Source organism: Triticum dicoccoides, chromosome 3A, assembly GCF_002162155.2.
Source record: "Triticum dicoccoides isolate Atlit2015 ecotype Zavitan chromosome 3A, WEW_v2.0, whole genome shotgun sequence".
NCBI classification, from domain to species: Eukaryota; Viridiplantae; Streptophyta; class Magnoliopsida; order Poales; family Poaceae; genus Triticum; species Triticum dicoccoides.
The window spans coordinates 235,822,731-235,839,391 of NC_041384.1; positions in this window are offsets into that span (position 1 = coordinate 235,822,731).

A 16,661-nucleotide genomic window follows, 5' to 3' on the forward strand; every position below is an offset into this window, starting at 1 on the left:
GTCTCCAACGTATCTATAATTTTTGATTGCTCCATGCTATATTATCTACTGTTTTGGACTATATTCAGCTTTATTTTCCACTTTTATATTATTTTTGGGACTAACCTATTAACCGGAGGCCCAGCCCAGAATTGTTGTTTTTTGCTTATTTCAGTGTTTCGAAGAAACGGAATATCAAACGGAGTCCAAACGGAATAAAATCTTCGGGAACGTGATTTTCTCACCGAACGTGATCCAGGAGACATGGACCCTGCTCCAAGGAACAAAAGAGGCGGTCACGAGGGCGGGGGCACCCCCCCTAGGGCGTGCCCCCTGCCTCGTAGGCCCCTCGTTGCTCCTTCGGCATACTTCTTCCTCCTATATATACACACGTACCCCCAAACGATTAGAACAGGAGCCAAAAACCTAATTCCACTGCCGCAACTTTCTGTATCCACGAGATCCCATCTTGGGGCCTGTTCCGGAGCTCCGCCGGAAGAGGGCCGTCATCACAGAGGGCTTCTACATCATCCTAGCCCCTCCGATGAAGTGTGACTAGTTTACCTTAGACCTTCGGGTCCATAGTTAGTAGCTAGATGGCTTCTTCTCTCTCTTTGAATCTCAATACAAAGTTCTCCCCCTCTCTTGTGGAGATCTATTTGATGTAATCTTCTTTTTGCGGTGTGTTTGTTGAGACCGATGAATTGTGGGTTTATGATCAAGTCTATCTATGAATAATATTTGAATCTTCTCTGAATTCTTTTATGTATGATTGGTTATCTTTGCAAGTCTCTTCGAATTATCCATTTGGTTTGGCCAACTAGATTGGTAGTTCTTGCCATGGGAGAAGTGCTTAGCTTTGGGTTCGATCTTGCGGTGTCCTTACCCAGTTACAGAAGGGGCAGTAAGGCACGTAATGTATCGTTGCCATTGAGGATAACAAGATGGGGTTTATTTCATATTGCATGAATTTATCTCTCTACATCATGTCATCTTGCTTAAGGCGTTACTCTGTTTTTAACTTAATACTCTAGATGCATGCTCGATAGAGGTCGATGAGTGGAGTAATAGTAGTAGATGCAGAATCATTTCGATCTATTTGTCACAGACGTGATGCCTATATACATGACCATGCCTAGATATTCTCATAACTATCCTCAATTCTGTCAATTTCTCAACAGTAATTTGTTCACCCACCGTAGTATACTTATGCTCTTGAGAGAAGCCACTAGTGAAACCTATGGCGCCCGGGTCTATTCTCATCATATCAATCTCAATCACTTTAATCTTGCTTTGCTTTTTTACTTTGCTTTTACTTTTTACTTTTCATATTTATACCAAAAATACCAAAAATATTATATCTATCAGATCACACTCTCGTAAGTGACCGTGAAGGGATTGACAACCCCTAATCGCGTTGGTTGCGAGTAGCTATCGCTTTGTGCAGGTACGAGGGACTTGAGCGTGGGCTCCTACTGGATTGATACCTTGGTTCTCAAAAACTAAGGGAAATACTTACACTACTCTGCTGCATGATCCCTTCCTCTTCGGGAAAACCAACGCAAGCTCAAGACATAGCAGTAGTGCAATAAGCAAAAGGCTATTTAATATGCCTTAACCAAGGGAGAGCTACGTGTGGATCCTGAAAAATAGGTAAAGGGATCGTTAAATAAACCACCTAAAAATTCCCCAATACGTCCATGCTTCTTGTTGTCTTGGTGTATTTATTCTTCGTAAAGAACCCATGGTCAAGCCGTGAAGGAAGGCCTGTGAAAAAGAAGCCTGAAAAGGAGAAAAAAGGAAAAAATGTGAAAGTATGTGTGTTTGGAGGCGGTCGAGCCGTATTGTGGATCACAAGCTAGTTATGCCTCCGTCTATACCCATGGTATTTTGAGTGTGTAGTTATGTACGCGCGGTACGAATGCCGCCGCTTGATCAGGGCTGGGACGGAGGCCGAATTGCTAGTCGAGCTCTTGACGAGCCAAGCTGTCCTGCTGTAGAATAGCTCGGACTCTTTTGACAGTGTCCGGGAGCTCGGCCAACGAATTAAGGTTCTGTTTGAAAAGGCCGCTTTGTACCTCTGCTGCTAAGGAAGCGGTGTGCTCCTCAGTGCGAGGGAGCGTTCCGTGTTTCCATTAATGGTTATGATGCCGCGTGGTCTGGGCATCTTCAGCTTGAGGTAAGCATAATGTGGCACCGCGTTGAATCGAGCAAACACGGTTCGTCCAAGCAGTGCGTGAAAGCCGCTGCAAAAGGGGACGATATTGAATATTAACTCCTCGCTTTGGAAGTTGTTCGGGGATCCAAAGACAACCTCTAGTGTGATTGAGCCCATACAGCGGGCCTCTACACTTGGTATGACTCCTTTAAAGGTAGTCTTTGTGGGCTTGATCCGTGATGGATTAATGCCCATTTTGCGCATTGTATCCTAATAGAGCAGGTTGAGGCTGCTGCCACCGTCCATCAGAACTCGCGTTAGGTGGAACCCATCAATTATGGGTTCCAGGACCAGTGCAGCTGAACCGCCTTGACAGATACTGGTCGGATGATCCCGACGATCGAAAGTGATTGGGCATGACAACCATGGTTTAAATTTTGGGGTGACTGGCTCTATCACGTAGACGTCCCTGAGCGCGCGCTTGCGCTCCCTCTTGGGGATGTGGGTAGTGTATATCATGTTCACCGTTTTGACCTGAGGGGGAAACTTCTTCTGTCCTCTCGTGTTCGGTGGCCGGGGCTCCTCGTCGTCGTCCTCACTTTGCAATCCCTTCTCTTTGCTTTCGGTATTTAACTTGCCGGCCTATTTGAAAACCCAACAATCTCTGCTGGTATGGTTGGCTGGTTTGTCTAGGCTGCCATGGATCTATCACAGACGATTGAGTATGCGGCCCAAGCTGGATCAGCCCGAATTGTTCTTTTTGAACGGCTTCTTCCGCTGAACGGACTTAGGGACACTGAATCCGGCATTGATCATTGTATCATCGGTGTTGTCATTGTTGTTTCGATGCTTGTGTTTGTTGTGTTGGGACTTGTCGTTGCTATTTCTGGCTCCAGAGGTGCCAGCGTTGCTTGCATTGTTTTTGCTACGGACCAACCAACTATCTTCACCCGCACAAAAGTGGGTCATGAGTGCCGTGAGGGCTGCCATGGACTTTGGCATTTCTTGGCCGAGGTGGCGGACGAGCCATTTGTCGCGGATGCTGTGTTTAAAGGTCGCTAGGGCTTCCGCATCCGGACAGTTGATGATCTGGTTCTTTTTAGTTAGGAACCTAGTCCAGAATTTCCTGGTTGACTACTACCTCTTGAGCACTGTGTTGGTTTTCCCTTGAAGAGGAAAGGGTGATGCAGCAAAGTAGCGTAAGTATTTCCCTAAGTTTTTGAGACCAAGGTATAATTCTAGTAGGAGGCCACACGCAAGTCCCTCGTACCTACACAAACAAATAAGAACCTCGCAACCAACGCGATAAAGGGGTTGTCAAGCCCTTCACGGTCACTTACGAGACTGAGATCTGATAGAGATAATAATAATAAGATAAGTATTTTTGGTATTTTTATGATATAGATTGAAAGTAAAGATTGCAAAATAAAATAGATTGGAAACTTATATGATGGAAAATAGACCCGGGGGCCATAGGTTTCACTAGTGGCTTGTCTCAAGATAGCATAAGTATTACAGTGGGTGGACGAATTACTGTCGAGCAATTGATAGAAAAGTGAATGATTATGAGAATATCTAGGCATGATCATGTATATAGGCATCACGTCCGTGACAATTAGACCGACTCCTGCCTGCATCTACTACTATTACTCCACACATCGACCGCTATCCAACATGCATCTAGAGTATTAAGTTCATAAGAATAGAGTAACACATTAGATAAGATGACATGATGTAGAGGGATAAACTCAAGCAATATGATATAAAACACATCTTTTTTATCCTCGATGGCAACAATACAATACGTGTCATTTCCCTTTCTGTCACTGGGATCGAGCACCGCAAGATTGAGCCCAAATCTAAGCACTTCTCCCATTGCAAGAAAGATTAATCTAGTAGGCCAAATCAAACTGATAATTCAAAGAGAATTGCAAAGATAACCAATCATACATAAAAGATTTTAGAGAAGAATCAAATATTGTTCATAGATAGACTTGATCATAAACCCACAATTCATCGGATCTCGACAAACACACCGCAAAAAGAGTTACATCGAATAGATCTCCAAGAAGATCGAGGAGAACTTTGTATTGAGATTCAAAGAGAGAGAAGAAGTCATCTAGCTAATAACTATGGACCCGAAGGTCTGAAGTAAACTACTAACACATCATCGGAGGGTCCATGGAGTTGATGTAGAGGCCCTCCGTGATTGATGCCCCCTCTGGGAGAGCTCCAGAAAAGGCCCCAAGATGGGATCTCTTGGGTATAGAAGGTTGCTGCAGTGGAAATATGGTTTCGTGGTGCTCCTGGATGTTTTCAGGGTATATGAGTATATATAGGAGGAAGAAGTAGGTCGGCTGAGCCACGAGGGGGAGGGTGCGCCCAGGGGGTAGGCGTGCCCCTGCCTCGTGGACTCCTCGTCCGTTTCTTGATGTCCACTCCAAGTCCTATGGTTCACGTTTGTTCCAAAAATCACGTTCCTGAAGGTTTCATTCTGTTTGGATTCCGTATGATATTCGTTTTCTGCGAGACACAGAAATTGGCAAAAAAACAGCAATTTGCACTGGGCCTTGGGTTAATAGGTTAGTCCCAAAAATAATATAAAATTGTAAAATAAAGCCCATTAACATCCAAAACAAATAATATAATAGCATGGAATAATAAAAAATTATAGATACGTTGAAGACGTATCACTGACTCTCCGGGCTGCTGAACTATATGGCTTAAGTCATCGGCGCCTGGTGGCCGGACATATGTACCTTGGAAGTTGTCGCGGAAGGCGTCTTCCAAATCATCCCAGCTGCCAAATTCATGCTCCATTACTTCATCAGTGAAGCAAAGAGGGTGTGCGGCGCCTCTATATCGGGCCATATCGCGACGTAGGTCCGATGGAGTCCATCTGCGGTTTTCGGCCCCCGCATGACCAGGCTTGTCACGTCCGAATAGATAGCCTTCATCACGTGTCGGGGCATGTCCTCACGATCCGTAGATCGATCTGGTATGTCCTGCTCTATTGTCCAGTTCGTACCGAAGGTCATATGTATAATCACGACATGTTTTATCTCTGCCTTTACGATGAGGCGGGGCGGGCTGGTGTTCGGCTTGAGTTTCCGTTTTATCCCGACCACGTGGCGGTCAGTTAGCCGCATTGCACGTTGATGGTACGGGCTCCAGTGCCTCATCGTCGAACTGAGGTAGCAATTTGCACTTCGGGTAGCTTTTAGCTGGTCGCTTGAGGCTGTATTCTTCGGCTGCTAGGACATCGATCCATCTATCATTGAGAAGATCTTGGTCAGCTTGAAGCTGCTGCTGCTTATTTTTCAGGCTCCTTGTAGTGGCTATTAGCTGGCGCTTAAAGCGCTCGTGCTCGAGAGGTTCCTGAGGTACGATAAAATCCTCATTGCCGAGGCTCACCTCCTCCTCGGAGAGCGGGAGATAACTACTGTCCTCTGAGTCTTTGTTTATGGCATGTTCATTAGGGCTAACTTGCCCATCTTCCCGATCGTCCTGTTCGACAGTTCGTTCGTCGGGATCTTCTCTATCTTCGGCACCGTCCGGAGTGTTATCGTCTTCCGTGCCGGTGTTGCTGTATTTTTCAGGACGCGACTTAGAGCGGCGCTGCTGACACCGGCATTTTGGTTGTATCACAGGAGGTTCGTCCTCAACTGGATCTTCTTTGTCATCATCTTTAGTTCTTTTAGGTGTATCCACCATGTACACGTCATAAGAGGAGGTGGCCGTCCAGCGTGCAGTAAACGACGGGTCTTGGCCCTGCTCCTCATTGGCATCGTCGTCCATACCGTCGATGTCTTCGGAGCCGTAATCGAGCGTGTCGATTAAGTCTTCGACAGTGGCTATGAAGTGGGCGATGGGTGGGAAGCGAAATTTTCCGTCATCAGCCTCCAGTTCAAATCAGATATAATTCGGCTATGATCCCCTGCTAAGGATAGTGCTCTCAACGATTTTAAAACGTCGCCCAAAGGCGACTGCCGGAAGATGGCCGCGGAGCTGAATTCGACGATCGATCACCGATCAAGCTCGACATACACGGACGCACAAGGTTCGGAACCTATAGCCGGAGTCGAGTCCATGGTTCCGGTGACACAGATGTCACTTGAAGTTAGGTCTGTGTGCGGCTCCAACACCGCTGAGTCTGCCGCCTCCGTGGCGGGGTTGAGCTTCCCGTCCTCGGATGGCGCGATCTGCTTCGGATCTGAGGCCAGAGCAGCTACAGGTACTATCTCCTAGGTATGGTCCGATGACAGATTTACCTCGTGTTCATCGTGGTGGCAGGGAGTAGCTGTCGTGGTCTTGAATCCGTCGAAGATCAAGTCTCCGCGGATATCTGCGACGTAATTCAAGCTTCCAAATCCGACCAGATGGCTAGGGGCGTAGTTTTCGATCTGCTCCAGATGGCCAAGCGAGTTGGCCCGCCACTACTAGGAAAATGCTTACCAGTAGCACTGTTTTTTTGCTACCGGTAGTGCTGGCAAACGCGCTACTGCTGCGGTGCTACAACAATTTTTTTTGCAGTAGCTCTTGTTTATCCCAGTGCTACTGGTAACTGAAGATAGCAGTAGCGCTTTTTTGTAACCCATGCTACTACTATCCTAAGTACTAGTAGCATGCGCTTTTGCCCCACGCTACTACTAGCTAATTAGGACCAGTAGCCTGCACCCTTTCGCCCACGCTACTACTAGCTAATTAGGAATTAAAAAATAAAAATTAGATGCAGTATTCATGGATGGAAATCAGAGAGACATCCAGTGCAAGATAAACTAAGGTCATAGAACCATCTCAACTAGAAGAGATCACAAGAATCCATTTAACTTCAAACACACACAACCATCATCCAAATGTAGGTACCTTCCCTAGTGTTCACCACCAACCTAAACAAACCACTTCTCTAGATGTATCTACAAGGCTCGGAGTTCAGGCGCCGGTGGACCCGAATCCTCCCCCCCCCCCCCGGACGGTGGCGTCGAGGTCCTCCACCTTGGAGAACTTCAGTGTCATGATCACCTGGATGATCATCTATGCGATGTGGCCGCCGGGCTTCACTGGGTTGAAGAGCACAGCGCCCACTGGGCCGCACTAGTCAACGTCGATCACCCCTGCGTCCACGTGGGAAAGTGAAAACTTGTTAGTATGCAAATATCATCAGTTCAACCAAATAGTATATTACAATTCACAAGACCCATTAAGTTAAGATTCCTTCTCATCTAGCAATTTAAAAGAGCTCATGCTAGAAATATATGCTTAATTCCTCACTGGCTATTGAAACTGAATGGTCCAAGAACGCACATGGTTACCATGGATACCAGTCTAGATTAGTACTTTCTATAATGTTTGGCACCAAGTTCAGTCTTCGCAGACAAATAGAATACATTACTGGGCGGGACAAGGCAAAGAAAAACACAAAAAATTGTAGTTACTAAATCATTAGCATTAATCAGTGTCTTCTGCTCTCGTTTGTTACAATATCAAGTTAGCCAATGTAAACAAAATAAAGCAAGACCAAACTACTACAGCTTCACCTTTAGATTATTTTTGATCCATTGCAAAGCATGATATGAACATACTACCTACACCAGTACAATTGATTGAAACTCAAGGCAAAGAAACTGTGAATGAATCAAATTGGATAGGGCCTACAATCAATCAAACTGAATATGTTCTTGCAAGCTACAAAGATGTTAATAATTACTTGCAATCTGGTTTTTGCAAGCTATAATGATGTTCAGAATTACTAATTATCCAATTACCCTCTCTTGGGCCATAGTGATCTCTCTATATAATGCCACATTTCTCGAACTCTCGGAGAACAAGCTTGGTATCTCTAAGAGAGAATCTGTAAGAGGGGCAACATTAAACATAAATAAACCAATTCATCCTATATAATGCACCCAACAAAAAGCTAAGTGACGACTATTGCTTTCTCGGGCAGGGTGTACAAACTTAACAAAAATGAAAGTGCACTAGCACTATGGACTTCGGTATATCCAGTTTCTAGGACAAGCACTAAGGTCTAAGAATGATATGCTACTAAACGATTGATTTTGCTGTTGCTCATGGACATAGACAGGAGCAAGCACATAGCAGGGCCATCAACCTACGCAAAGCAGCAATTTTTTTAGCTCCATGGCTACATGTCCAGTGGAAATCAAGATACTACCTACTTGCAGAACTAATCTACCATGCATGTGCGGCAGGCTATAGCTTCCTCAAAAAACAAGTAAAAGAAGAGCAACATAGTTTCCTCTGTGTGATAGTACTCACCAGCGGTGAGTGGGTTGGGAGAGGAGAGCACAATGTTATGATGAAACTAAAGTGGTGTTGTAGATGTTGAAATAGTTTTTATATACTTGGTCAAACTTGAAGAAGTTTGACTTAGCACAACGTTAGAACTTCAATTGATTTTTTTTGTACTGAACATCAATTAGTTTGAAATGAAGGGATTTTTACTAGATTGCTAGTCCCGGGATCAAATTAAAATTGACTAAGGCCAGCAATGACATCAGCTCATGAACATCGAAGCTACTAGTTCATCTAAGTTAACTTCAATCATGGCCCAAATGAAAGTTAACTTCAATTATATTGGGCATTTCTCAAACAAGTAATAAAGGCAGTGAAAAACTGTCTTGATAATATAATCCTTAATGGTGGGCATCATGGAAATCCTACCAGCATAAGCCACAAGTCTAGCCCAAACAAAGGAGAAAATAATACTCAGCTAAAAGACAATAGAGATGTTTGTTACCTTTCAGGAAGACATCAGAGATGCTTGGACTTGTGCTACCCATGAGCTTTCCCTGGTTCCAAGATGAGAATGTACTCTCTTTGGATGAAATATGTACACTGCCACACATACTACATAACATCCTAGATCAATGGACATGTGTTACATGCAAGATCACTACATACAAAGGTGAAAAAATCATGCAAGAATAGCGTATTAAAACACCTGGAGAAGAAAGAGTACACAATCACACAGTTTAACCGGAATTCCATGGAACCTGGCATAATCTATCAATAATAAAAAATGTTCATATGTGCCTAACATTCTACAGCCTCATTTTTGACATTTCTCTACTCCCACAAACTCAACATAACCAGCACAACATGAATGCCTCTCCGATGGGGGAGCACACAAAATGACTCACAGAGTATGGCTCAAATATTCAGTTCCATAAAACCAGCCACTCACTGAGCTCTGCAACTAAATAGTATTTACCGAAGGAGGCTAAATAATGAAATGGCCAGGAATTTTGAGCTATCGTTTTTCTTTTCATCAGAACCAACAGGAATGAATTAATAGTATTTTGTTTCTTTTTCACTTAATGATATGTTCATAAATTTTGCTTTAGCCATTCTAATCATAGTTTTCACTTGCAATAGAAATCTCCTATTATCTAAACATACCTCTAGGAGGTCGAGTCCCAAATATCACCTTCTTGTTGTCACAGTGAGAATAATAATCCTGTCGGTAGGATGAAGCAATCTGTCCATCTGCAATGAACACATCAATGTTAAGATTAGTGTAGAGTTGCAGACACACATGAACAAACTAGTGTGCATAGAGTTGGATCATTTGTGCACACAAGAACCAGTGGCAACTGGCAAATGTAATTCAGAAACCACACATACACGTGAATGAATATATAGGCATCACCACAAATATAGTTCAACTAAATTTGAGCAACTGATAGCACAAAATTGAATAATCAAAACACTAAAACTGAAACTAAAAAAAGCAGTCGGCAGGCGGTACTCAACCTATCCTTCTGCTGGTAGCGCCAAGCTCGAGCTGACGCCTACTGGAGTTGCCACCTTGCCGGAGCGGCCACCCAGGCCCAGCGAAGTCATCACATCGGAGCCACAGACTCGCCGGCGCTTGCGTCTGCCATATCTCTCGCTGACGCTTGTGTTTGTGCCGCTACTAGGCTCACCCTCGGGGCTGCCTCGCTGCCCAACCTCCATGCCGTGGCGGGGAGCAACCCGGGATGGCCGCGGCGATGGGCCTGGTCGGCCGGATAGTGGAGGAAGGCTGCACGCGTGTGCGGCCTGCAGGACGTGTACACGACGAAGGATACCGCCATGGATCGAAGAGAGGGAGAGACGGGATGACAACGATCGAAAAAGAACGGGGAGGGGATCCCAACGCCAGAGGAGAGGAGAGGAGGTGGAAGGGAGGCCGACAGAGGAGGGAGATGGAGGGGATCTGGACCGGGGTGGGTGGGGTGTGGGAGTGGACTGGGACCATAGCACTAGCGCTGGCTACCAATGCGCGCTACAGCTATGATCTACTAGCTACTGCGCCGGGTGGAAAACACGCTACTGGTAAAACTTTACACATAGAAGAAATAATAGTAGCGTGTTTCTGAGTAGAGGCGCTATAGATCTTGACTTAACAGTAGCGCTGGGTAGACGACCAACACTGCTAATATATGTTGATCTGCTGGTGTGGTGTGGCACACTTACCAGTAGCATGCCCAACAGAAACCCACGCTGCTGCTAAGCCATACTAGTAGCGTGCTATCTACCCAACGCTACTGGTAATTACCAGTAGCGTGGGTGCCCAAACAAACACTACTGGTAAACTTCTATGTATAAGCATTTTCCTAGTAGTGCATAGTGCGAAGCCGCCGAATACGAAGATCTATCCGGGGAGGAAGACTTCCCCTTGGATAGCATTGTTGTAGATGGCCGAAGGAGCCATCAAACCTTTTGACGACGGCACAGTCGAACTCTCAATGAAAGCACCAATGTCGGTGCCAAAACCGGTGGATCTCGGGTAGGGGGTCCCGAACTGTTCATCTAAGGTCGATGGTAACATGAGACAAGGGACAAAATGTTTACCCAGGTTCAGGCCCTCTCTATGGAGGTAATACCCTACTTCTTGCTTGATTGATCTTGATGAATATGAGTATTACAAGAGTTGATCTACCACGAGATCGTAATGGCTAAACCCTAAAAGTCTAGCCTGTCTGACTATGATTATGAGGACATATCTCTACGGACCTAACCCTCCAGTTTATATAGACATCGGAGGGATCTAGGGTTACATAAGGTCAGTTACAGAGAAAGCAATCTTCATATTCGGACGCTAAGCTTGCCTTCCACGTCAAAGAGAGTCCCATCTGGACATGGGTAGAGTCTTTGGTCTTTGTATCTTCACAACCCATTAGTCCGGCCCATGTCTAATAGGTCGGACGCCTGAGGACCCCTTAGTCCAGGACTCCCTCAGTAGCCCCTGGTATGTACGCGGCTACCCGGATGTGGATGCATTACATGTGTGACCGGGAAACGGTCCTTCGTGTAATACGGAAAAATTGCTAAGGATTGTAATGAATCTCCAAGTGGCTGACCAGTTCTCACCACATCATGACAGTCAGTTTTCGGCTATCTCTACTAAGGTGCTTAACCGGACGAACCAGAAACACAATCGCAGTAGTTCTCCCTTTACTACCCTAGCTGATCAGACAGAATGTAAGGTAGCAAGCACAGGAGCCGGGCAACCCAACTATTGACCAAAGACATGATTCGGAGCCGATGCATATAATGCCAAGCTCGGGATGCCGAATTGTGCTGTAAAGCTATTCGGACTTTTGTTTGGCGACACATATGTTGCCTTGTAGAGGCCCTATCAATTTTATTCCGAGGTGTGTACGTGAGACCACTTAATAGGCGGAATAAAAGGATACCGAATAAGAATTTTGGTTCACTGGAATCTGATTGATACATCAAAATGTAATCTTACAGAAGGTACCATAATAACCAAGGCCAATTTACATGCCGGGGGTCTAGGGCTAAGGTAAAAGCTTTATACAGGTTCTTGAGCGAAGTTGCGGTCTGCAAAATGCTTTGCACCTTCCTACAGCACATCCGCGCCACTTTTTCCCAAATAAGGAATATTCCTTTAAAGGAATGGTCTTCGGCCATGTATATAGAATCGGGCTCGGAAAGAGTCCTCGTGGGTCGGAAGAATGAGTAGATTTTGATTCACCTGTGGTAAAAAAGAAAAGATGATTAAATAAAGGGCAAGGCCGTATAAGGTCGAACCTTTTTATAGGCCTGTCCATATATTGCCTCTGCCGATGCCCAAGGTATTTTGAGTGCATAATTGAGCACACGTGATACGAACTCCACTGATGTATGTGGCGGTTGACGGAGGTTAGGCTGCTAATCCAGCCCTGAAGTTGTCGGACTGCCGGTATGTAGGACTGACCGGTCTTGCGTGGAGAAGTCCGATGGCTTAATTGCCAAGGAGGTGTGCGGCTTGATAGGGCCGCTTTGTACTTCGGCCGCAATGGCCGCTGTATGCTCCTCAGTACGGACGGAACGCTCCATGTTTCCATTGATTGTAATGACGCCACATGGACCGAGAATCTTGAGCTTCAAATAGGCGTAATGCGGGACCACACTGAAGCAGGAAAAAGTGGTTCGTCCAAGTAGTGTGTGGTAGTCGATGTGGAAGGTGATGATGTTGAAGATCAAGTCTTCGCTTCGGAAGTTGTCCGGTGAGCCGAAGACTACTTCCAGCATGATTGAGCCCATACAGCGGGCCTCTTTGCCATGTATTACACCTTTGAAGGTAGTTCTAGTGGGCTTGATTCTTGACGGATCGTTGCCCATTTTGCGGACAGTGCCTTGATAAAGTAGGTTGAGACTGCTACCGCCAACCATGGGGACTCGCGTAAGGTGGAATCTGATACGTCTCCGTCGTATCTATAATTTTTTATTGTTGCATGCCAATATTCTACAACTTTCATATACTTTTGGCAACTTTTTATACTATTTTTGGGACTAACATATTGATCCAGTGCCCAGTGCCAGTTCCTGTTTGTTGCATGTTTTTTGTTTCGCAGAAAATCCATATCAAACATATTCCAAACGGAATAAAAAGGGACGGCGAATATTTTTAGAATATTTGTGAGATAGGGGAAGAAAATCAACGCGAGACGGTGCCCGAGGGGGCCACTAGGCAGGGGGCGTCCCCCCTTGGGGCGCGCCCCTGACCCTCGTGGGCCCCCCGTAAGGCGGTTGCTGCTCTTCTTTGGCTGCAAGAAAGCTAATTTTCAGAAGAAAAAAATCAGAGTGAAGGTTTCAATCCAATTGGAGTTACGGATCTCCGGATATATAAGAAACGGTGAAAGGGCAGAATCCCAGAACGCAGAAACAGAGAGAGACAGAGAGACAGATCCAATCTCGGAGGGGCTCTCACCCCTTCCAGTCCATGGAGGCCAAGGACCAGAGGGGAAACCCTTCTCCCACCTAGGGAGAAGGTCAAGGAAGAAGAAGAAGGAGGGGGGCTCTCTCCCCCTTGCTCCCGGTGGCGCTGGAACGCCGCAGGGGGGCATCATCATCACCGTAATCTACACCAACACCTCCGCCATCTTCACCAACATCTCCATCACCTTACCCCCTCTATCTATAGCGGTCCACTCTTCCGGAACCCTCTGTACCCTATACTTGAACATGGTGCTTTATGCTTCATATTATTATCCAATGATGTGTTGCCATCCTATGATGTCTGAGTAGATTTTTGTTGTCCTATCGGTGGTTGATGAATTTCTATGATTGATTTAATTTGCTTGTGGTTATGTTGCTGTCATTTGGTGCCCATCATATGAGCACGCGCGTGGATCACACCATAGGGTTAGTTGTATGTTGATATGACTATGTATTGGAGGGAAAGAGTGACAAAAGCTTCAACCTAGCATAGATATTGATGCATACGGGATTGAAGGGGGATTGATATATCTTAATGATATGGTTGGGTTTTACCTTAATGAACATTAGTAGTTGCAGATGCTTGCTAATAGTTCCAATCATAAGTGCATAGAATTCCAAGTCAGGGATGACATGCTAGCAGTGGCCTCTCCCACATAAAACTTGCTATCGGTCTAGTAAAGTAGTCAATTGCTTAGGAACAATTTCACAACTCCTACCACCACTTTTCCACACTATCTATACTAACTTTATTGCTTATTTACCTAAACATCCCCTACTTTTTACTTACTTCCACTTTATATTCTTGCAAACCTATCCAAAAACACCTACAAAGTACTTATAGTTTCATACTTGTTCTAGGTAAAGCGAACATTAAGCGTGCGTAGAGTTGTATCGGTGGTCGATAGAACTTGAGAGAATATTTGTTCTACCTTTAGCTCCTCGTTGGGTTCGTTCAACACTCTTACTTATCGAAAGAGGCTACAATTTATCCCCTATACTTGTGGGTTATCAAGACCTTTTTCTGGTGCCGGGGAGCCATAGCGTGGGGTGAATATTCTCGTGTGTGCTTGTTTCCTTTATCACTGAGTAATTTTTATTTGCTTTTCTAAGTTGTTCTCTATCTTTTGTTATGGATATGGAACACGAAATACCAAAAAAATTAGGTGTATCTGCTACTCATGGAGATGGGGAACCTCCTAAAACCCTCAATGCTGATTATGTGAAAAATATTATGTACTACTTTGATAATCCTGAGAAAATCCCATTCAATTATGTAATGGGAGACACATTGGATCAACATGAATACTTTAGGGATTATCGCTTGACTCAAAAAGGGAAACTATTATGGGATCAAATTCATATGTTGCATTGGTATGCTCGGGAACTATGCTTGAGATATGATTATACTTGTTGCTCTAGGATGAAGGCTCCACACCTTCCCTTTTCATGCAAATTTAATGATGATAAAACCTTGGCTTCTTATGCTAATGGTTATATGATTACTATGATGTGGAACAAATAGAAGAATTTGTTGCTTTTATGGGTGCTTAGGAAACTGAATGTTTGTTTAAAGAGTGTGAAAATTTTGATGATTCAGTTTATAGACCTTTTGTTATGATAATTATGAATTCAATTCCAATATTGATGATTTTATTGAGAGAGTCTCCGTTGTCCAAGAAGAGACTAATATTTTGCAGGAGTCTATGGAAGAAGAAATTGATGAAACTGTGAGCTCATTGATGAAAAAGATGAGGAAGAGAGCGAAGAACAAAAGGAGGAAGAGCGGATTGATCACCCGTGCCCACCTTCTAATGAGAGTAACTTTTCAACTCATACATTGTTTAATTTCCCTTCGTGCTTACTGAAGGATGATAGCTATGATCACTGTTATGATCCCATTGATTCTCTTGAAATATCCCTTTTTGATGATGCTTGCTATGCTTGTGGCCAAGATGCCAATATGAATTATGCTTATGGAGATGAACTTGCTATAGTTCCTTATGTTTAACATGAAATTATTGCTATTGCACCGATGCATGATAGTCCTATTATATTTTTGAATTCACTCGACTACACTATATCGGAGAAGTTTGCTCTTGTTAAGGATTATATTGATGGGTTGCATTTTACTACTACACATGATGATTTGATAGATATGATATGCATGTGCTTGCTGCTCCTACTTGCAATTATTATGAGAGAGGAACTATATCTCCACTTCTCTATGTTTCCCACACGATAAAATTACAAGAAACTGCTTATGCTATGTATTGGCCTTTACTTGATGTGCATGAATTGTTCTTGTATGACATGCCGGTGCATAGGAAGAGAGTTAGACTTCGTCATTACTTGATATATGTTGCTTTGTTCTCACTACTAAATTCCAAATCATTGCTAATTCAAATTGGCTTTGATATACCTTGGGATCCGGGTGGATCCATTACTTGAGCACTATATGCCTAGCTTAATGGCTTTAAAGAAAGCGCTGCCAGGGAGACAACCCAGAAGTTTTAGAGTGTCGGATTCCGGGTTCCGGCAGACCCTTGAGGTTCGAACACTGGGGTGCGCGCGGAGATTTCGCCTCCTACCTACCTGCACCCCTCCGCCATGCTGGGATCTAAAACTACGGAAAGAACGACATAGGAGACACAGGGTTTATACTGGTTCGGGCCACCGTTGTGGTGTAATACCCTACTCCAGTGTGTGGTGTGGTGGATTGCCTCTTGGGCTGATGATGATGAACAATACAAGGAAGAACAGCCTCGCGAGGGTCTGTTCTTGGCTAGGGCGATGAACTGCTCGGAGGAGTTCAGTCACCTTCTCTCTCTCTCTCTCTCTCTCTCTCTCTCTCTCTCTCTCTCTCTCTCTGCTTCCTCCGACCGACCGAACCGAACCGAACCAAACCCCCCCTATGTGGGTGGCTGGTCCTACTTATAGAGGCCCTGGTCCTCTTCCCAAATATCGAGCGGGAAGGGAGCCAACATTGGCGGGCTAATTTGAAGGGGGACAAGAAGTATCAGCTATCCTGACAAAAGTAGTCTTCGCCTGCGCAAAGCTCTGGTGATGACGCCGTCTTGGGCTCCACGGTGACCTCCATCTCGTAGTCCTCCTGGTCTTGGTCTCGTTGCACCGAAATGGCAACCTTTGCCTAATGCCTCGGTACTCTGCGGCTGCGCTTGCCCCCTTTGCACCAAAGAGGAAAGGAGGACGCTGCGCGAGCTGGCACCCGCCTGGCGCCCTGAGTCGTCATGGCTTGCGTCACGGGCACCTCGTGAGGTACCCCGCCTTG